This window comes from Fukomys damarensis, unplaced genomic scaffold, assembly GCF_012274545.1.
Source record: "Fukomys damarensis isolate Sample0158 unplaced genomic scaffold, DMR_v1.0_HiC HiC_scaffold_9, whole genome shotgun sequence".
In the NCBI taxonomy this organism is placed as follows: domain Eukaryota; kingdom Metazoa; phylum Chordata; class Mammalia; order Rodentia; family Bathyergidae; genus Fukomys; species Fukomys damarensis.
Genome location: NW_022900921.1, coordinates 51,276,186 through 51,299,973, shown reverse-complemented (window position 1 = coordinate 51,299,973; position 23,788 = coordinate 51,276,186). Strand labels below are relative to the sequence as shown.

General features: G+C 43.1%; 1 long non-coding RNA gene across 2 annotated transcripts in view; it reads right to left on the bottom strand.

Moving 5' to 3' along the window:
• Positions 1 to 3,483: 3,483 nt before the first annotated feature.
• Positions 3,484 to 23,788, bottom strand: part of LOC104873025 — a 25,599-nt gene continuing 5,294 nt past the window's right edge. The window contains exons 3-6 of one of the 2 annotated variants that reach the window (XR_783343.1): positions 18,672 to 18,925; positions 11,614 to 11,707; positions 8,524 to 8,599; positions 3,484 to 3,758 (exon numbers count right to left, since the gene is read on the bottom strand). This is a non-coding gene — a long non-coding RNA (uncharacterized LOC104873025). The remainder of the gene's footprint in view (positions 3,759 to 8,523; positions 8,600 to 11,613; positions 11,708 to 18,671; positions 18,926 to 23,788) is intronic. The other variant, XR_783344.1, reaches the window with a different exon arrangement.

Below are 23,788 nucleotides of genomic sequence, written 5' to 3'. Positions count from 1 at the left end.
CAACTGATATAAAATGGGATGACACCAGCCTCATAATAATAAAAGAATAGCTTACTCCCATCACCAGTATGCCCTCCCTTAATACATGACCCTTGCCTTCAGCAATGTATAATCTTAAATTATAAGCACTGAGCTTACAATTATCTCATTCCTTCTGTCAGCTGCATCTATCCACCACTATCTACCCAGCCAGAATCCTGAATGAACAGTACCTTGCCCCTCAGACACAGATAGCTGTCAGCCTCCCCGCTTGTCCCTGCTCCCTTCCTTTCCCCAATGAACCTCCTGCCCTTCTTCCTTCTTTGCCTCTCCTCTAGGATCTAATGCAGCTGAAGACCCTGAACTGTTTTGTTTATCACATCAGCTATTTTTAATATTTTGAAATTTGTGATTCCCTCTTTCCCTCTCACTTTGTCTTCCTTTCTCATTATTCTTCTCTTCCTCTCTCCTCCTTTCTCTCTCTAGTCATTCTATTTGTGAAACAAAAATTGACCTTAATCATGACAGATAAATGCAAGAGCAGTACTCAAGTGATCCGTCTGAATCAATGAGAAGGGAGATGGAATTAGATGTCATAAAGAAACAGTGTCACCAACCTCAGAAGTCCTTGAAAATGCTCTCAGCCTTCTCCAGAGTCCCCCAAAAATGTATCTCTTAAACTCCTTCTAATCCAGGAGGTCAGCTTTTAGAGTGAATAACTAGTATATCCAGCTTTTAGATGCATTGTTTAATTACACAGCAACAGTGTTATATGCTAGTGCTTTTCATTCTAGATGTATGAGGTCTTAGCTGCTCTGAGTAGCTGATCTTGGAATTCTAAGGGTGATTTTTTTTTTTTTATAATATTGCTTCCATGCAAAAGATCTGGACTTCTGAGCTCTTTTTAAACTTTCATCCTGTCCTGGCAGAAATCTGGTTCTCATGGAGAAAGTTTCTTTTTTTTTTTTTCTTTTTATTGAGTTTATTGGCACAGTCTAGGTATACAATACAGTTACATTCATTATTGGGATCCTGTACCTTTACATGATAGATTTTGATTCTCATTTTTTTCCCTTGTCCTTGCCCTCCCTTCACCCCCTCCTCCCCTCCACATTTATAAACACCTTATTTCCATTTTTTCATTTTCTCATATTTTTTCCTCTCCCTTATTACCTCTCCCCCACCCTTCCTACTTTCCCTACACCTTTAACCCTTTACTTCCTATTTCACATTATTAATTTTTTCATTAGGATCTTGTGTACTATTATAGTTTTTCACACCAGAGAAACTGTTCAGTGTTTCAGTTAAAGAAATCTCTGTATGAACATAAAAAATAGGGAATCCTAAAATAAAACTAAAAAGGAAAGTAAAAGAGAAAAGGCAATGATGTAAAATTAAAATAATCCTTAATTCTGAAGATGAAAATGGTCCCTGAACATATTTAAATTGCTTCTTGCTCTTGTAGTCTTAATTATTCTTTTTTTCATTATTTAGAGAATATTAGTTTCTGTAATCAAACCCACGTAGATATGACCTTACATATTTAATACAGTGCATTACCCCCTTACAAATGGAAAAAAAATTAACATTTCTAGACTAATATGGCTGTCAATTTCTGTGCAATGCCAACTCAACACGCTAAATTGGGATAACTTTTTCCAAAGTTGACAGCACCAGTTAAAGTTTCCAAAAATTCAAATTATATATATATGTGTATATATATATAAAAAAGATCAATAATAGAGAAAGTTTCATTGGAAGAAAGATCACCTGAATTTTAAGAGTGCTGATAATGGCCTGGGAGTGTCAGGCCTTTATTATAGGATCTACATAGATGTCTTAGACATTTGAGCTAGAAGGAGTTCCCAGTGGTATGGCTCCTGGGATCCTTGATAAGCAAGGTTTCAGGTTCATGCAGAGTCTACAGCTGCAGCCTCAGCAGCAATCACACCTCCCAGAAGCCAACTCTACCCAAGGCTGTCTTTTCTACCTGGGTCCTCCCATAGGGATGGGATTTCCCCCTCTTCCCACCTCTCTCACCATCCAGCCTTCAAGGGAGCCTGAAGCCACAGGATAATAAAAATTCCAGCAGCAACAACAGCAGCAGTCATCTTTAATGAGCATCTCTAGGCAAGAAGGACCTTCCCCAGTCTCAGATGAGACTCAGGTACATTACAGAGACTGAAATGTGAACATTTCTGGCAGCCCTCTCCTCCAAGCCCTTGCATATCCCTAGGACTGACATGAGTGTGCTTGGGTTCCTTATCCAAGGAGAACATAAAGGGAGAACTTTATGCAAAATCCAGAGTAGACAAAACCCATATAGTCAAGGTGAGATGCATACAGAGGAGAAACCAAAGTAAGCCCTAGAGAAAAGCAATCAAGGTCCAGGCAGTAGGGTCAGAGCAATGGACCTGGAGGTAGAAATTGGGACAAGATGAGCAGTAAAATTCTGGCATCTCCAGGTAAAAGAATCAGAGTGGGGTGTGAAGAGGGCTGCCTCTCTGTGATGCACACCTATGCAATATCACAGATTTCAAGCAACTGGAACACCAAAGGACACAGGCCTCATAGCCACTGTGAGAAAAAAACATTTGCACAACCTTAGGAACACAGAACTTCTTGTAGCAGGTGGGGCTCTGAGATGTTATGTAGATGAACCAAGCCCAGATTTAAATGCTCTCAGGAGATTCATTTGTTAAAAGAAATTTAAGAAGACTAAATGACTAGCCATCCCCAGCTGTCCTGGTCCATGAGCTTGTTCTCACAAAGCAGGTCTTCCAGAAGTGGGACAGCTGGGCTGACCCTGGCTGATATTTGATCAGCCCACCCTGGTTTCTGATGAGCAATGAACCACTGATTATTGCCACTGATGGTAGCGGTGTCCTATTTGTAGTGGTCTCCAGGGAAGAAGATCCACAACCTTTTTCAAAAACTCATTTCAACTTCTAAACTTCTTCCAGTCTGAGTTTTCTCCTCTGTTCCCAATCCCACACCTCCACCCCTTTAAAATGAACAGAAGAGGTCACTACCCGCTACAGTCTCTGTGTGGTTAGGAAAGCCATTTCTACTTCATAATTCTGCTTTTCCTTTTCCCTAAGATATTCCTAGGTCTTCCTTCTTTTCTCTGAAAAGAGGGACCTTCGGGTTAGAGACCAGGCAGTCACAAGCTTAGTTCCTACCCAAAATAGACTTCTACATGGGGATCTCTGCTCTGCCACTTTTCAGCTGAATCCTCTTGGCCTTCTGACTTCACCACTGTGAGCCACAGGCTTCTCATCTGTGAAGGCAGACGGGGTCAGCAGCTGCCGTGAAGAGCTCTCAGGATTAAAAATAAACCATGCACAGGTTCAGTATCCTTTATCTGTAATGCTCAGAAACAGAAGCATTTTCTGGATTTTGGATGTTTACAGATTGGGAATTTTGTATATACATAATGAAATCTCTTGAGGATGGGACTCAAATTTAAACACAGAATTTATTTGTTGTTATACACATTGCCTGAAGGTAATTTTGTACTGTATTTTAAAATAATTTTGTACACACAAGAAAGTTCCGTGATGTGGAGTTTTTCACTAGTGGTGTCCTGACATTTTGGGGTCTTCAGCACCTTGAACTTCAAATTTTGAGGTCTGAGAAGCTCGACCCTCCATGGCACATGACACATGACACAAGTAGGCTGTGACCCTCACTGTGTCCTCTGTCGTGCTCCTCCACATGCTGTGATAACCTCTTCCATGTGGTTTGGTTTAAGTAATGTTTAAAATATCTGTTGTGAACTGCAACACAAAGCAAAAGCAATCTTTGAGAGAGTAAAATATCAGAAATGGTTTCTGCCCTGAGAAGCTAATAGGTGATTGGCAGAGATGCCCAGACACACACACACACACACACACACACACACACACACACACACCCTTCCAATGTCCTTGCTGCAAGATGGCCAGGCAGGTTTGTTGGTCTGGAGGAAGCAGGTTCCTTCCCTCAGTCTCAAGCTCTCTGTGAAGGCTATAGATTCTTCTCCTTGAGATTTTCCTGGAAGGTTGGTGGAGGTTCTCAAGCCAAGAATAAGAAGTGGGTGAGGAGAGGAGAGGAAGAAGGGCCTAACGTCACTGGGCACACTCTCTGCCCTGGCCCCTGACTGCATGCCACTCCAGTCAGTTCATTGAAGTCTGAGACAATACTGCAAAGGACTGCAGTTGGATGCTTTCCTGCGTCACCCTGGTTCCCCTTCAAGGTTAAAGCAGTTATTTCCCAGCTCTCAGAACTCTCTGGATCTGCACTTGGCTGGAGAAGGTCAAGCCCCACTTCTAAGGAGTGGTAGATGTGTGGCTTTAAAGGCCTGTACCCTTGCTCTGCTGAGCCATCAGGGTTCAAAGCACTTTGTAACCTACACTGCTGCTCAGCTTCCCCCTCTGCCCATACCGGCTTTCTTATCTTCCCACACAGGCACCAGTCGCAGAGCCTCTCTACAGTAAACCTCTGCATGCTCATCTCCCTGTGGAGACTCAAAAAGGCTCTCAAAGGTTAAGAAACTTTCCCTAGGTCACATAGCTTCTAAGTGACAGGACTGGGCTCCAACCCAAGTTAATATGACAAGACCATTATTTCCAGTACATGAAATAAAATTCCCCAATTACTCTTAGGAATTCAATATATTCTTTGAACTCTAAAATTCCCCCAAGAAGTAGGATGTATACTTGAGACCAGCAAAAGGCCTTAGGGTTAGAATGGATGACAACTTTTAGTCCCTGCCCTCACTGCAGTGCTGTACCTGACTTTCTCCACACACAGTCTCAGGTAACGTGGGTCCAGGAAGGTCCAGACAGATATCCTGCAACAGGATTCCAAGGATGTAAGCACTAGTGCTCACCATGCCAACTGCTACTCATGTCACTGTGAGCAAGCTACTCACCTTCTCTTCACAGGCCTCAGTTTCTTCATTTATAAAATGGAAATGATACTTCTGCCCCCAAATTGTTTTTCCATGGTTAGTCTGTATGAAATATTCTTAAACTATTTTAAAATGCACAAAATTTTCTACTTAAGCAGGAATCAGAACCCAGAAAATATGGGGTAGACAATATTTACTCAGAAGCCCAACACAGTTCTTCCAGCTTCTCACTAGTTGGCTTCATCTTTTGTAAAGCTGTGCAGCAAGACCACTGTTGCTCCCAGAGGAAGCTCACACTAACATCCATGGTGCACCTGGAGCATCACAGGGCACTTACATGAGCGGGGAATTGCATATTTGGGGCCTGGATTACAGACATAATTTTCTCAAAAGTTAGCTCTAATTTGATAAACCTCCTCCCTCTCTGGGTCTGATTTCCTCTTTATTGAAATGAAGAAATTGGACTGAATGCTCCTTAGTGCCCTTTCCATCTAAGGTGTGTAGAATCCCATGCAGCTGATGCCCTTGAAACATAGTGCTTCTCCTCCTTCACCCCACTCCTATTCATCAAGTGGCCTCCTCACTCTTGCAGCCCAGATAGGAGGATAGGAAGGATAGGGAAAGAAAGAAGACTGCCAGCAGGGTCCTCCACAGTCCCTGGTACACTCAGAAAACAATAAATCACACTGGCAGTCTTTCTCTGAGGAATGTATGAGTACTGCTTATCTAAATGCCAAGCCCTCATGAGACAGATATAGGTGTGCACAGATACAGTTGACTGTCATTGACTCTCTCATTCCAGCTGAGCATCTGTTTATATTGAGCCTCACTCTCCACTCAATTGTCCACTCTGTAGAGCATTTTAGGAGCTACACACTAATTTTACAATAAGTTAAATAAACACAATTAGGAAGGAAAATGTTGGAAGAGGATGGAGGGAATGAATATACACCAGAGCCAAAAAGACCACGGTTGTTCAGAAAGTCAGTTTACAAAGTTAATGACCAACACATTCTGCCCAGGCTAAGCCCTCCCACCTCACCCCCATGTACTTTGGCACCTGGGGCAACAGGAACAGAGGCAGCTATAAGAGTCTGGTGGAAAGGTTTGCAGCATCCTTACTGTAAGAGACAGATGTGCATCTCAGAAGCAGAGACTTGTTTTGCAGCCTTGTAGAATGTTTCCACAGCAAAATCTCATCACCAACATACTGTACTTTATAGAAAGATGGCTTTCACTAGAAAAAGGTTTGTAATGGCTCTTCTAGTGATGTGGAGAAAACTAAAAGAGTTTTAATCCCATGCATTCTTCATTCACGCATTCATTCATTCATTTAAAAGTACTTACTAAGTATATGCTGCATGTCATTTATTTCACAATCAACCAAACTTATGTGAATCCCCATGTGATTTCAAGCTGGTCTTTTAAAAATTAAGTAGAAAAGTGATGATGATTGACTTTTGTCATCAATCTCTGAAGAACTATTTATGGATTTACTTTGGTACAGGCATCGTGACAGTAGGACTATCAGGCATTTCATATCATCCATGCTTCCATTGTCTACCAGTAGAACTGATATTTATAGATTCTGCAGGTGCTAGAGGAAATCTGTCATATACATAAACCCAAAGTTTTAGGCCTAATGCTGTTGTCCAGTGATAGTCAAGAGGTCATCTTATGAAGCAACATGATTGAGTGGGGTGCCGTGTTGAGAAATATTCTGAAGCAATGTGGATCAATGGGAAGCAGTGTCCCAGGATGCTGGAAAAGGAGAGGTGTTTAGCATCCTGGCTTTTCTATTTTGTAAGCTACATTCCAGCATCCTTTAGGCCTTTTGATCAGAAAGGTTCTTCAGCACAGCAAGGTACCAAAGAGCTGGGATCCAGTCTGTCTACAGTTTCCCTCTCTATTCAACAGAGCCAGCCAAGGAAGCGAACTCCTCTCTGCCAGGCAAGAGCCAGCATCCAGCATGGGCAAGTTAGGCAAAGCCAATTTGGGTTATTTAAGGATATAAAATTTGAGGTGGACAAGCCCTGTAGAATCCTTGCCCTTGGGACTTGGAAAGCCTACCATATATCAGGCCAGGAGCTAAGCACTGAAGTCATATCTCCTTGTAGTTAACTCCAGGGATAGCTGCACTCCTCACCTTCTGTCTGTGTAATTAACTAGCAGTTGTTCCTGTTCTGTGGAACATGGACCTGGCACCCTCTGGAAAGTCCTATGGGGACATTCTCAATAAGATTGGCAGAAAATTGGCCAGAGATGAAGCTTTTGCAGTGCTTAACTGAGAGGACAGGGGACAATTGCTTTTTTCTTCTCCACCTGAAATCACACTTACCATCCACTTCTTCTCCCTCTCTCAGAGCCCTCTCAGTATTACAACAGTGGCCACTGCTGCTGAGTACTAACCCTATGAGATCACTGAGGTGTCCAGGTCAGCCCTGATGCCCACTGCTACATGGGACTTTGGATTGAATTCCTAAACCCTTAGAATTTGAGTGCTAGTACTTTGAATACCCTGAGGAAAATTTCACAGCCATGCATAAGTGGAATACCCAAAGATGCACACCTGGCCAGAGTAGGGCTGGGGCCCACTTCCAATGCTGGTCCTGCCCAAACTCTACTTGCATGTTATCCTCTCCAAAATCCTACAAGATATGCAACAAGCTAGAGCCACATGATCTCCCCAGAGAAGTCACTTCAATATATTAACTTCTCTTACTAAGCCTTCAGCACTAATCTCTTATTTAAATTCCAGAACTATTTTTTTCAGGAATTTAAACATTCTTCAGATGTACCCTGACAGCATTCTGTCACTTTCCTCTTTCTTAAACCTATCCAGTCAGCTGCATTCTTGCCTATATCCTTTAAATTATACATATGGATCTATTCTGTGAGGCAAATGTGGATCTCTGCTGCTTCTGTGGAAAGCAAATGAATAACATTTTGCAATCAGGGGGCCACAGGGAAACTGCTAGAAGGGCTGCAGCTCTTGAAAAGGAGTATGAAGCCACAGAATCACTGATTTCCCCCTGTGGACCCATAAAGAGTGGAGAGGGGAGCTTAGCTATCTGACATCTGTCTGTCTTCATCCAGCCTCAGCTGTCCAAACTCAGGAACTAAAATTCCTTCCTCCTAAATGGTTTGACCCATTCTCAGGGGGCGAAGAAGGTGCTAGAATCTTGTCCTTTCCACAGATAAAGTATCACCTCCTCTGTCTAGCTAATTACATCTTCCATGTGATTGACTTTCCAATGTGTCAACATGACCCCTAGATCTCCCAGAGCAAATAGCTGCTCTTCTCTAGCCAAGCATCTCCAAGTCTCATTGTTTTGGAGATCTAATCCCCAGAACAGTCCAGACACACACCCTGTTAATTCTCTTGGAGGTCAAATCTTCCATGGAGTGCCCAGAGTGGTCCTACATAGAGGTAAACTGAGCTTCACCTCCATGTCCTACCAGAATGTCTATTTAGTAGCCAAAGATGATGTCAAATGTCTGGGCTTCCAAGTCCCCAGGACTTGTTCTCAATCCTCCAAGAAAATGGGCCTAGTTTCCATCAGCAGTATCTCCTTCCTCCCCAAGTCTAGTCTCCTGCCTTGTCTTCTCCCAGTCTGTCATACACATGGCTCAGAGTTCTCCTCAAATACCTCATTTCCTGTAAGGCTTTCTCTACGTGCTTCTTCTCACTGGGATTAGGAGTGGACTGTTTCTGTTAAACATAATCTGTAAAATAAAAGAATTGAGCAGAGCAATCAGATATCCTGTTACTGCATTATCTTTTGGGTTAACTCCTAGCTTTCCTTCCTCCTCACAGGTATGATTATGCCTGACCTGGTGCTATTGCTTAATAAACATTTGCTCATTACATTGAATGGAGGAATGTGAAGGACTAAGGAACAGCAGCTGTTAGCAGAGAAGATGCAGATTGTTGAGAAAGGCATTGGAAAATATCCTTCCCCAGAAAGGAGACTGGAATCAAGACAGGGAAGGTGGGAAGTAACAGAGGACTTCTAAAAAGAGAAGCAAGAAACTACCATGGCTGTGCATCTTGTTTGGAATTCAGGCCAGGAGAGGGATGAAAAAGACAAAGATTGATAAGTAAAGGGTTGTGATTGTCCTAAGTCAGAAGTTTCAAAAGCAAGGTTGGAAAGTCAACTGCACCCTGGGCCTCAGGCTCTTCATCTGAAAAAGGAGAGCCATGGACCAGAGCCTTAGAGCTTGCTAGGAATGCAGAGCCCCTAGCTCTGCCCTGGAACTGAAAGTGCATTTAACCAAATCCACACACAATGCTGTGAAAGCTCAAGTGTGAGACAGCCACTCTGAGTTTCCAAAGCAGAGACCATCAGAACAGGAGCTCAGACTGCTACACTGCGGCACAGCCTGGGGAGACTTAAAAGCCCACACCCTTGAAGGAACTTCCTGGAATGCTAGATATTGCATCTCTTTACTGTGGTAGTGGTCATATGTGTGGGTATAAAATTGTCAACAGCCATGAACTGAGCTCTTGCAATGGGTGCACTGCAGTACATGAAAATTATATCTCAATAAAGTTGAGTTAAAAGCAAACTATACATAAACATGTCATTTACTTCCAGTAAAGCTGTAACAAAAAAATTTACTCTATTCAAGACTCTCATGACTGCCTTACAATATAGTCCATTTCTCCTTGAGAGAAAGGCTGTGCTCAGTCATAAATGCCAGTTGATGTACTTTCTAAGGATACAAATCAGTGTTTCTTTACTTGAATATTAAAATATTCCCTCTTGTTTCACATACAGACAGAGTCCCAAAGCCACATCCTATAGCTATTACATCAAAATGCCTGCATATTTCTTAAGCCTCTCCAGGTAATTCTAATGGGCAGCAGGGCTGAGAACAACATGAGTCCTTCTCACAGGTGTCAACAGTCAGCGTGGCTTCTTTAGGACCCTGATGGTCAGTGGTAAATCAAGGACATGTGACACTATATGTCCCTCTGTGATTTACAGTCTGATTTGACCCACAAGCTACAGAACTGCATAAGAAGGAGGTACAATGTACCCAAGCTGGGCTTCTCCAACAAGTAGAGGTGTCCAATTCAGCCACAAGAGAGGCAAGGGCATGGTGGGCTATTGGAGGTCACAGATACTCACTTTCAAGGTAAAGTTTTTGTTGTTGTTTTTGTTGTACTGGGGATTGAACTCAGGACCTTGCACTTTCAAAGCAGACAGTGGCACCACTGAGCTAATCCCTGGCTCTAAAGTAAATTTTGAGAGCCTCCTATTTCTATCCCACTCAGAATTTCATGGATTGGTAAGTGGAAACTCAGAGATGTCAAATGGTTTCCCCAAGGTCTCACAGCTAGAAAGGTAGGAGGGTGGCCTTGATCCTATCCCTGTAAGCTCCAGAACACAGGCTCTTTCTAGGTGCCACATCAGGCACATGCAGGGATCTCCTGGGGATCTCCCAGCTCTTATCTATTTTTCAGAATCAATGGATTGGTCTACTATGTGGTACTCTGATTCGCTCAAACTTCCCAGGACCCAGGAGCAGAAAGATGAGCCAAAGTAACAGTGGTGCATGTAGGGGTGAGGACGGCTCTCTTTCTCTCCCTCTGAGTGACATCCACACAGCCTGCAATCACAAGGAATGCACTGATCAGAGGGCACAGGTGCCTGGCGCCTCCTCTGAAAGAGTAACTGCTGTGTGTTGGGGGAATAATTCAGCTCCAGGAGGGAGGGTACAGAGAGCCACACTGCCCCTCCTCCTTTGCCAGGGCAACGTAGGATATCAGACAACACTGTGGCTGCCTCCTTATTGGGCTGCTTGGCCATTGTCTCCAAGACAATGGTTTCCGGCCCTGGCTTTGTGTGGGGCTGCCAGCTGAGGTTATTAACCACAGGAGCTGCCTTTGAGGGACATCCAAGGGAGGGGTGAAAGGTCACTCAGAGCAGTGAGGGGAGCGAGGGGGAGCGGAAGTGGGAGGGAGAGGAAACACAAAAGAAAGGGATGAGCCTCTGCCCCCCTCCCCCTCCTTTTGGAGGAACCCCAAACAGAGCTGTGCCCAGAGAGAGGTGTGAGTGGAGGGGGACAGAGGAAGTTCCTGCTGCTGCAAAGAGGAGTGAGGTGTGGCCAGCCATCCAGATGGCCTCAGAGGTGGGAGGCAGACTGGGCTATGGGCCGGCAGCATGTGTCTTTTCAACTGACTCCTAAAGTAAGGGGCCACTCCCCAAGCCCTCCAGTGTTCTATCCACAGGAGGAAAACTGAATGGACCAGAACATGCTGGTTCTGGGAGAGAGGGCCGCCTCCCAGGTTAACCCCACAGGCCTAGGACGGACACCTGCCTGGGCAAGTGGCCATGGATACAGGCCATAGATACAGCTGCAGAAATTGTGTTTGTCATCCTGTGTCACTTCTTTTTAATGATCAGGAAAACCAGTGCCCAGACAGAGACATGACCCATCAAAGGCACAAACCCAGTGGTAGGTGGAACCGGGACTTGGAACATTGTCTACTCTTGCCCTTGGGAGACATTGGGCCTCTGCCATCCAGCTGCAGCCTTCATTCTTGGCCCAAGTCTCTCAGGTTCCATGAGTCCCAAGACTGGGTCTAGCTTCTCAGATAATATCAAGACATGAGCCTCCTGCCACCAACCCCCTCCCATGATACCAGGCCAAGGGAAGACAGCTCTATTCTGATTCCTGAACAAGATAAAAGCAGATAGTACTGCTCTTAGAGCTCTGACCTCCACACCCACCTTGCCAGTCCAGCAGAAGATCCCCAAACTAGAATGTACCAGCCAAAGCAGGGCTGAAAACCAGGCACTTCAGGTGGCTCCCCCAGCCTGTGTGCTAGAAAGGGTGAGCAGGGGTGATGATCAGTAGAATTATGAGATAATAAAGCTTTATAGCTTATCTGTAAGCTTGGATATGAACAGGAGTTGTATGAATTATTCTACTCAGAAAAGTATGAATCACTCCATCCAACTTCTGTTTAGTGTTATAACATTTTTATCTCCAGACTTCCACCTCCAGCCTGACTCCAGTCTTCTGGTGTTCTCCATCCCCTCCACTCATGGTCCACTAGACCCCCAAGGCCAGGCAAGCTTGGCTGCCTCACTGCCCTCTCCCTTTTACCCACCCCTAGGAAGCCCAGCCTACACCACCTCAGCTGTCCCGCCCTCACTCCTGCCCAGGCCATTTCCAAATCTCCTCCTGAGCTTGGCTGGTTTCTTGGCCATTTCTCTCCACTGTGATCCTGGGGCTCCCCCTGCTTGGTAAAGCAGCCTAGTGGTGGATCTGCCCTTCCTGCAGCACAGTAGCCCTTAGACTGATAAACAGCTTGGGACTCATTTGAACAAACTCATGGTAAGCAGATCAAACTAAAACAACAATGTAGTCTCTCCCTCTCTCCCCCCCCTCTCTGTTTTCTCTCTCTGTCTTCTCTCTCTCTCTCTCTATCTCTCTCTCTCTCTCACACACACACACACACATACACACACACACACAATGATACATACTCACATATAGCTGCACCACAACCCTACAAATTGTCTGTATTATCTCTCTCTCTCTCTCTCTCTCTCTCTCACACACACACACACACATACACACACACACACAATGATACATACTCACATATAGCTGCACCACAACCCTACAAATTGTCTGTATTAGCATCGACATTTTGGCCATCTTCCTTTTCTGTCCAAAGCTAAAGCCATCATCCCCCTGCCCTCTGCCCTAGATTCCCTTCCTGAAACCTCAGAACATCTCAGCCCCAACCACAAGCATGCAGCTACCTGAAGTGCCACTGGAAACCTGGGGGACTTCTCTTTCCCCTCATCATGGTCCACCATCTGATACTGATGGGTACTGAGGTCTTATAGAGTGAGCTGCACATGGGGACAGGGCTCAGCTTGGGGCCTTGAGTCCAACTACTGTGCCAGGCCCACTTCAGCCCTCTCTTCATTAATACCCAAGAGGCCCAAACTTTCCAGAGTTTGGCAGCAAATTAAAATCCTAACCAACAACAACAAGAAGAGGGGGTGGAAGGAGTGGAAAGCAAATGAAATGTTAAAAAAAAATTAAGCAATATGTACTTGCATTCTCATTAGTAAGAACATGTGAGATGAAGCACATTATGTTATTAAGCATTCTCTCGATTCAGTAAACACAAGCTGAATAAATTTATAAATATCAGCATTAAGTGAGATTTAACGGGAAGCTGTTTATCTTCCTCCTGTCAGGCAGGAGGCAATGCTCTTCATGTATCACTCACCAGCCCTGCAGCCTGCACCCTCCTGCCCAGGTGAGCCTGGCAGAGCCACTGCAGTGGGTCTGGTGGTAGGAGGAGCTGCACCACAGAGCAGCCACCAGTGTGGATCCTGAATAGTGACAGCTCCAGAGCCAGGTACCTGAGCTGTATTCCTGTCCCCTCAGCTGCAGCAAGTGTCTCTGTGACTTTGAGGATGCCAGCTAATATCTCTAAGCTAAAGCACCTCAGTGTGGCTTAGTGTACCCACCAAAATTCTTGTTGAAGTTGATTGGCTGTGTATGAGACATGAAGACAGAGGACCAGGTAAGACCTGTAAATGGCAATGAGGCTATCAGGGCTTACAAACATAAGTCCACTCAAAATGTTATGAATTACTGAATTACCTTGAGAGCTGGACTATTATTATAAAAACCAGTTTAATTCAGTCTCTTCTGTGCACTCCTCTTATGATGTGTTCAATGCTGCCCTGGTACTCTGGAGAGTCTCCACCAGCAAGAAGGACCTCACTGGATGAGACAACCTTGGACTCCCCAGATTTTAGAACAATGAATTAGATAAATCTTTATTATTTGTAAATTACTCAATCTGTGGTATTGAGATATAGCTTCAGAAGACAAACTAAGACACATCTTAACTGAAGTTGCTTTAAAAAAGTAGTGTCAGCTAGATATGTGTTGGCCCACACCTGTAAACCTAACATGTTGGCAGGCCTGAGGCAAGAGGGTTGGGCATATAAATCAGTGTGAAAGCCTGTGTTCAGTAAAAGGACGGATGGACGGAAGGAAAGAAAGGAAGGAAGGAAGGAAGGAAGGAAGGAAGGAAGGAAGGAAGGAAGGAAGGAAGGAAGAGAGATCAGTGTCTACCTCCTGAGACCACTAAGAGCATTAAATCTTATTGTTCATTTCCAGCACAGGACTAGGGAATATGGAGAGGAGCAGCAGGTGCTGGGCTCTGCCATCCTAGATGAGAGCAACAGAGATGCCAGGGGAAGGGAAAGAACAAGGCTGCCTTAGGGAGGATGTGGACTCCTGGAACCTAGGTGTGCATCCTGGCTCTTCCAGGACCCCAGCGGGGCTTTTCCTGGGTGACTCCAGCTCTCTACACTTCCATTTCCTCCTCTTATTTTCTTAAAGTCCTTCTGGGGCTAAATTGTCTGTAACAGTTGTCAAATGAGTCCATACACAAAGAGTATCAAATGTTGGAGCAAGACAAGGTCACCAAGGATTGGGGTCTTGTGACAGGTGAGATCCTGATATGAAATGCATGGGTCCCTGGTCCCTTTGTGATGCCTGCAACCTGCCTCCCACTTCCTGAATCCCACCTGTGGTCTGGAGCTCTGTGTATGGGCTTGGTGAACTAACAGCCTCTCAGACCACCCAGCATGTCCAAAGTTTCCAGCTCCCTATGCCCAGCCTGGACCACAGGCAGTATCTAGAACCCATTTTCTGCTCCCTTACACATGAACACATCCACAAATAAACAAAAGAGAAGATAAAATAAAATCTGCTCTCCAGCCTGGTTAATACATCTTGGCTCAAGGGATCCACCCCTGCTCTGTGGCTATCTTGTCTTTTTTCTTGGAGTAGTATCTGTGTTGCTCCCATCTAGAGTGCAGAGCCCAGCCAATTACCTGCTCTGCTTTGGTTTAATTGCCAAACACTGGAAAATTTGGACCCCTTGGATATTAATGAAGAAAGGGTACAGTAGGCTTGCAATAGTAGTTAGACCTAAGTCCCCAATGTGCTACATCAACACAAGGCACAGTAACAGGTCGCCAGTAAAGAGCTGTTGCAGATGTGACTGATACCAGTTTTCAGCTAAGAACCCTTGGACCTTTATAAAGTCCTACCTAAGTCCCTGAGAACAAAACAAATACTAGGGTCACATATGAATGCAGGAGCTATCCAAAAGCATGTGCTTTTCAATGCATGACAAACATGGAACATCCTGTTTTTCTCTACTCCTACTGAGGCCCAGACCCCAAGGATTTACCCAAAACAACCTACCCAGAGCTGTGGGTAGATGTTCCATGACCAAAATGTGCAATGGGTCTACACCCCCACCCACACACTGTAGACAGAGGAGCTCACAGAGCAGCAAGAATGGCATCTGAGACCAAATCCCTCCTTTCCACAGAGAAATTAAACAGAAGGAGGACATAAGAAGATGATGGAGGTGTTTCCTAATGTTTCAGACTACCTGTTCTTCATTCATGAAGATATTGAAGAAGGTTATCTTTGCAGGACACCCCAGCCCTAAATCCTACACACTACCCTTGTTGCCATCAGGCCATACAGGGAACAAAGATTCTGTGAGCTGAGCTGCAAAGACACAGCTTCAGCTGCTTATTTACAGATCCTCAAGTGCAAGTATATTGAATCTTGTGACTGAGATAAGCCCCCAGGCAAAGTCCATCATTCAGCCACATTTAAAAGAAACTGGCTATATGTGAGGCTTTCTAGCAAAAGCTCTGAAATAAATGCAGATAATGTGAAAGTCACATACTCCAACAGACCACCAAGAGAAATGGTTTCCAAGTGTGGCCCTGGGCCCCATTTGGTCTGAAATCAGGCTTAGAGTTTTCTAATTGTCCAAGTCTGTCAAGGCTGCTATAACAAAAAATCATAGCCTGAATGCCTTAAACAATATTTATTTCACTCACTTCTAAAGGATAGAAACTAGAGATTAATCTGACACTGTAGTTGGGTGCTTGGGGAGGGGTCTGGCTTGAAGATGGCTATCTTCTTGTTGCATTATCACAGGACAGAGCAAGTCTAGGGTGAGGGGAGTGAAAGGAGATTGGCTCTCTCCTATTTATTCTTATAAATCACTAATCCCACCATGAGAGCTTGACCCTAAGGATTTAATTGCCACACAAAAGCCCAATATCCAGATATTGTGCCACCAGGGAACTTCAACATGTAAATTTGGGGATATAAAAATTTTGGGGATAAACATGTAGTCCGTAACACTCAGACCTCTGTGTCTGCCTACTGATGCCTTTTCTAGGGTTATTTTGAAAGTCTCAGCCAAGGGAATCAGGCAGAGACGACACATCCTGAAGTCTCAAGCTGGGTCCAAAGATAAGGATTACAATAATGAAGTAAGTCACATTTCACTGGATTCCTCCCACCTGCTCTTTAGGGAGACTGTCCATATTAATATTTCACTGAGTATTTCCAGAAGTCTCAAGATAGTTTCACAAGCACTGACATCAATAGATATAAAGAATGAAAAATAAGGAATGGGAGAAAGACTAGAATGTAGCTCAGTGGTAGCACTTGGCAAGTCCTGAATTCAAAATCTCAACAGTGGTGTGGGAAGCAGCAGAGAGACACACAGAAAGAGACAGAGAGAAAAAAATATCAGACGATGGTGTGTGTGTGTGTAGAAGCTATGTTGGGCTTTCGATATATTTTCTTTGAGGTTCTTCAGAGGTTTCCAAGTGGCAATGTTTTCCCTGAGCTTAGAGAGACAGCATGGCCAGAGAGATATATCTGTTTCCAACTTAGAAGAAAGCACTGAAGCATGAAGGTTGGGAGGAGGCCAGAGGAGAGTGTATTGAAAAGGAAAATGTGGCCAAGGCCCCAACATTAAAAATGAACCTTGAATTGGAGATAGGAAGAGAAGGCAAAATCAGAAAACAAGGCACATTGAGACAATTGAGAAAATAGGAGAAGCCTCAAGTGTGTAAAGGATCTGGACATCAAGTTAGCAAAAGTTAACCTTTTGTTCTCATCAAGCCTAGAGTGGATTAGGACTCCTACATTGCAGGGCAGTCCACTTTACTCAGTTTACCAATTCAAATGTAAATCTTACCCAAAAAACCTGTACAGACATACAGAAATGTTTAAACAGATATCAGAACATCCAGTGGTCTAGTCACCTCTTGGATATAGTGTGATCATGAAAGAGGCAAAAGACAGACATGACAAGCCCTGCAGGGAAGTCACATGGTAAGCACTGCGTAGATGGCACTGAATTTGGCACTGATAACATTCAGGAAAACCATGGAGGAGCAAGATGTGAAAAGATAAGATGCCAAGGAGCCAACTGGCATTAGGACATTTAGGAAATCTTCTGGGTCCTCCAGAAGAGAAGTCCTAATCTCAATACCTGACCTTATCAAGAAATAGGGTCTTTGTAGATATAATCAAGTTAACATGAGGTCATTAGGACAGCCCCTTAATTCTATATGACCCATGTCCTTATAGAAGAAGGAACCCAGTCATGTGAAGATAGAGGCAGAGATTACAACTATGCTTCCACAAGTAAAGGACTCCTGGAACCACTAGAAGCTGGAAGAGGGAAAGAGGTCTCCTCTTACAGCTTCAGAGGAAATAAGTGAATATCTACTACTCCCAGAACTATGGGAGACTAGATTTCTGTTGTCTGAGGCCAAATTTGTGGTACACTGTTATGGCAGTTCTAGAAAACTAATATGGGTAGTACATTTACCTCTATAAAAATTGTTTTTGTGAAGAGATGGACCTACACAGTTTTATGAAAAGGAATGCTTGCTGTTCATGGAAATACTTGAGTACATGCACAGACCAAGAGAAAAGAATCTACAGCCAGAAGTTGAAGATTCAAAACAACAGAATGGTTATTGAAGCATGCAGGAGTCAGAAAGGGATTGAAATCAGAACCCAAGTGACATAATTGGCATTTTCTTAAAAGGGGGCACCTTTTTTTTTTTTTATCTGAGATCGGGTGTTTTGGCCCAGATTCTACAGCAAGCAGAACCTGAAGCAAGGAATGATGTGCTGGCACTTTATATGGGTGAAAGGTTCAAGCCTAGAACAGTGAGGTAATAGATAAATGGAAGCAAGCTAAAGGATGAGGGAAAGTCCTGTGATGAAATGCATTTTTATGCTAGTGGCAATGTCACAGCAAGCTGTGAAGTTGTTATCAGAGTTCTATGGAGAAACAGAATCAAACACACACACACACATATGGAGAGAATATAGAGATACAAATAGAGGCATACAGATTGATGATACAGAATATATATTCCCATAGGTTAAAAAAATGACAAATAGAAGCAGAAAGAAATAGAAATTTAGCATAAAGAATTTGTTCATGTGATTATAAAGGCTGCAAAATCCCACATTCTGCCATTTGCACACTGGAGTACCAGGAAATTCAGTGGTTCAGTTACAATTCAAGACCAAAGATCTGAGAACCAGAAACATCAAAGGTGTAAACTGCAGTTCAAGGGCAGAAGAAGACTGATGTCCCAACTCAAGCAGTCAGGCAGCAAAAACAAATTCTCTCTTCCTCTACTTCTTTTTTATTCAAGGTTTCAGTGGACTGTAACTCCCACATTGCAAAAAAATCCACTTTCTTCTGTTCAATTCAATCCAGAAAGACCCTCACAAACACACCCACATATAATGTTAACCAGATATCTAGGTACACTATGGTCTAGTGAGATTGGCACAGAATTATCCGCACAGACACATGGCAGATCATGCACAACACAAGACTACTTGCTGTATCGGGCTCCTCTGTAAGATTTTCAAGGAGAAATCATACCTTGAACTCCCCACCAAAAGGGGGAGGGCTTTCTCTGATGATCCCTCTCTGGTCTTCTACTTCTCAACAAAAGATTTACTGCACAGGAAACAAGTTCCCCTAAAATTTTGAATCACGTCATCCAGTCTTCCTTCACCAAAGCACATTGAACTTCATGGTAGTGATCAGACTGAAAGTGGAGGATGGTCCAGCAGGGTGTGGGCTCCAGGCACAAAAGAGATCGAGGGACTCCAGGAAGCATGCAAGGTTTTTTTCTAGTAGTACGCCAGGGAAAAAGAGAAAATGGATGAGTGAACATATAGAGACACTTTTAGTAAAGAGGAGAGAAGCTGAAATTGACTTTCAATGGTTGTTGATGATAGAGACAGACCTCAAGCAGACTATAGAGAAGGAAGGGATGACTAATCAAACCTGAGCAAAGTAAATTGCAATAAACGTTATACTATGGAATCCAAGGAATTCAAAGCTGCACACTAGAATTCACTTTCCTCAATACTTTCATTTTAAAGATGAGGCAACAAGGGTTTTAGAGATTAGTGATAAATTAGAAACTTACACTGCTTTTTAGCTGACTACCCTGTTCTCATAATTAGCAGTGTGTGTGTGTGTGTGTGTGTGTGTGTGTGTGTGTGTGTATGCGTGTGTGTATGTGTGTGTGTGTGTGTGCGTGCGTGCGCGCGCGCGCGTGCGTTTAAGGATTGCTTTAAGCATTATGGTTTAACCCCACCTTTGCAGTTACTCACATCTACATGGAAACATAGATGAGCCAGGAGGCTCTAAACCAAATATTTCTCCACCTGGTGGCACTTACCTGAATTGCAGGCAGAGACCAACCCTTGGGAAAGAAATAGGGAACACTGGCACTATCTTGGGATCCATAGCTAATACTTTTGTAGTTGAAGAAACTACAAAATGCTAAGACCTCTTTCTAGCCTCAGACAGTTTCCCATAGCCTTGCCTTAGTCGTTGGGAATCAGCCTGCTTGTTACTGCCTCCTCCCCACTCTGTGTTCCCTCTTTGTAGTTCCCTTTTCTATAAAGGACACTGGAAATAGGGGGAAAGCAGCAAACCAAATGTGTGAACTGTGACCAGTACTAGTAGTGGCTTCCAGCTCTTTGAAGACTTCCAAAGTAGTGAATGGATTGGACACCCCCCATACACTTGCCCACCAATGTGAAAAGCAGGGAAGAAATTATTGGTCACCTCTCTCCTTTCCTTTTATCTGAAAAGTGGGTCTCACCAACCTCAACTGCTCAGACCTTGGTCCCCTTCCCATCCTGGCCTCCTACACCATCAAAATGTACCTTCCCTAAAGATCTACACCTTGAGGGTCAAGTGCTCTGCTTTCTGAATGACAGCAAGTTCATCGAATGTCTGTTAAGTGTCTGCTGATACTCTATTTAGCCTTTGCATTGATAACTATCACACTATTCTTCACAAAAATAGTTGTTTACTGTCACATCTCTAGAGTCATAGTGCCTGAATTAGGTGTCATTTCAAGCCACTTATGGCTTGCCTCAAGAAATGTGAAGCTAAAACAGGAGAAGGTATCTACAGGGCTCAAAGCCACACCCCTCATGTCCTGCCAAAAGGATTTCCTCTGGGATTTGATAATAGACACACTGATGTGTGCAGTCATCCATTCCCAGTATTAGTACTAGGGGCAGATTTAAAGCTCATGGGAAGCCAGTTTAGGATCAAAGAAGAAGGTGGGGAGAGACAATTATTCAATTTTCTTCACTAGCCATGAAAATAGTCCTCAAATAATGTGTTGAGAAACTACTCCAAGAGTAGAATTTCTGGTAGGAGATAAGAAAATAAGAGTCTAATGTCATTGTTGCTGTGTAAAAAATTACTAGGAGGGGAGGAGGGGGTGAAGGGAGAGCAGGGGTAAGGGGAAAAAATGAGAATCAAGACTTGTCATGTAGAGGTACAAGATCCCAACAATGAATGTAACTGTACTGTATCCCTAAAATGTACCAATAAACTCAATTAAAGCTGAAAAAAAATTATTAAACTTAGCACCTTAGAAATAACAAGCATTTATTAGCTCAAACATATATTCCTGTGGATAAGAATCCAGGAGTTGCATAGGTGGTGAATCTGACCCGGGGTTTCCCATGAGGTTAAATCAAGCTGCCAGGCCTGCAGTAATATGAAAGCTCACTTTGGGTGGAGGATCCACATCCAAAATGTCTCCTTTGTATGAGTATTGATGGGGGCCTTGGAGTTTTGAGGCTGTCTACAGCAGTCTTTCATGTCTCACTATGTGGGTCTCCCCATGAAAATGTGTGAGTATCCTCAGGATATGGCAGCTAGCTTCCCTGGCATGTGACCCAAGAGAGAGCAGGACAAAAGCTTTGTGTGTTTCATAATATGGCCTCAAAATGGACATACCATCATATCTGCATACTGTATGACTATGCACATGGCCCTATCCCATGTGAGAACTACACAAAGGCATGAATAGGAGGAGGCAGGGATCCTTTGCTTTGGGAACCTTAGGGGGCCATCTTGAATTTGGCTATAAAATATTACATAGTGAATTCAATGGAACTCATTACTTCAATAAAACTAAACATACTTAAAGCTAATAAAATCAGCTTTATGAATAAAACTAATACATACTGAAGATCAGTGATTCTTAGATTTAAGCAGGCATCAGAATTATCTGTATTCTAATGCACACATTGCTACAGTCCACCTCAAGTTTCAGATTGCACAGGCATTGGGTATGGGACTAAGAATTTGCATTTCAGAAAAGTTTGCAGATGGTCCTCATGCTGGAATTCTTGTGAACACACCTGGTGTGGATAAATTCCTCAAACTTTAGAATTTGAAAACTTCTTTCCCAGACAGGTCTTGAACTCCTGGGCTCAAGCACTCCTACTGCCTCGCCTCCTAAGTAGCTGGGATACAGACATGCTATTGAGCTCAGTTTGAAGATTTCTTGAAGTTCTAATGACTCAATAGGCCCCAAATCCAGTTGATCATCAGAACCACCAGGGAGAGATTCTAGAAACTACACACAATCCTCGCATTTGCTTACCCTGAATCAAGATTTTGCTTTGGGTCTCAGATGTAGGGCACAAAGGAGAAATTTTCTACAGAGGTACAGAAAAGTTAATGAACTCATAGGAAAAAAAAAGATGGAAGAGATGGCAGGCTACCCAATGGCCTTCTATTTCCTTATTCTCAGAAGACACCTAGAATAACATTCTAGGCAACAGAGACAAGGCAGGTGGTATCACAATTCCCAAATTGAAACTATACTACAAAACTACTGTGATAAAAACAGCGTGGTACTGGCAAAGAAACAGACCTGAGGATCAATGGAATAGATTAGAAAGAAGATGCAGAAATAACACCAGACATACTCAGGTACCCCATCCTTGACAAAGGAGCCAACCTTCTTCCCTGGAGGAAAGATAGCCTCTTTAATAGTGTTGGAAAAACTGGCTTTCAACTTGCCAAAGATTAAAACTAGATCCCTGTCTTTCACCATGCACTAAACTAAAATCCGAGTGGATTAAAGATCTAAATATCAAACAGAAACACTAAACTTACTGGAAAGTAAATTAGGTAGAACTCTTGAAGACATGGGCATAGGAGAAGACTTTATGAACAAATCCTCAGCAGCAAAAGAACTTGAACAAAGAATTAACAACTGGGATCTCATTGTGTTAAGTTTTTGCAGTGGAAGAGAAATCACCAACAGAGCTAAGAGACAACCCACAATGTGGGAAAAAAATTTTACCAGCTACTCCTCAGACAAAGGACTACTATCTAGAATATATAAAAAACTAAAAAGAATCAGGCACCCCAAATACAAAGACCCAATTAAAAAATGGCATCTGAAATGAACAGACATTTATCAGACAAAGAAGTAAAAGCAGCAAATAAATATATGAAAAAAATGTTCCATATCAATGGTCATTGGAGAGATGCAAATGAAAAAAACACTATGATTCCACCTAACCCCAGAAAGAATGGCTGCTATCAAGAAATCAACCAATAACAAATGCTGGCAGAGCTGTGGGGAGAAAGACACCCTTCTCCATTGTTGGTGGGAGTGCAGACTGGTGCAACCACTGTGGAAATCAATATGGAGATACCTCTAAGAACTAGGATTATAGGTTCCATTTGACCCAGCTATCCCTCTGCTGGGTATCTTTCCAAAAGAATCATACCACAGTTATATATGTGCACCCATATGTAGTAGCATAGTTCATAATGGCTAATACTTGGAAACAACCCAAATGCCCATCAACTGGAGACTGGATAAAGAAGATGTGTTTTTTCTATAAAATGAAGTACTATTCAGCCATAAAGAATGAGAAACTAGAAATGTTTATAGCTAAATGGATGCACATTGAGGCAATACTCTCATGTGAAATTAACAGGATCCACTTGATTAAATACTGAATAGTTTCTCCGGTGTGAAAAACTAAAAATGTAAATATGGTTCAAAAGGTATAACTGAGAGTGTGAAATAGGAAGAAAATGGCTAAATGGGAAGTAGGAAGGGGAGGGAAAGGAAATAAAGGAGAAGAAAAAATGAAAACAAAGTCTTCATAAACAGGGAAGGGTGAAGCGGTGAAAGGTATGGGGAAAAAACAAGAACCAAGATATATCATGTAAAGGTACAAAATCTCAATGATAAATGTAACTGTATTGTTTGCTTTAATTGTACCAATATACTTAATGAAAAAAAATTTCCTGATTCTGGTCATTTCTAAGGCTAAGCTGATCCTTGACCTTTGTTTCCACAACTCATCTCCACATCTCTACAACCTACCCTCTGCTTTTTGCCTAATTAGTTGTCTTTTTTGCAATTGAAGAGTTTTAGTGAGTCTATTACCCAGAAGACTCTTGGCACTGTTCAGGAAAGTAGGCCTTCCCAGAATGGGGAAACACCTCCTTCCTGGCATGTATTCCTCAGTTGCTAAACACATCCAGACGTTTCTTTTTACCTTCCTTCAACTAGCAAGAACCTGTCTGCATTCTACCACACCAGTACCTTCTTGCACCTCCAGCATGACGTACTCCAGGACAAGCCCAGCTGGATATCACCATTCCTTCTAATCCCTTTTACAAAATGTTCCTTTTTTTTTTTT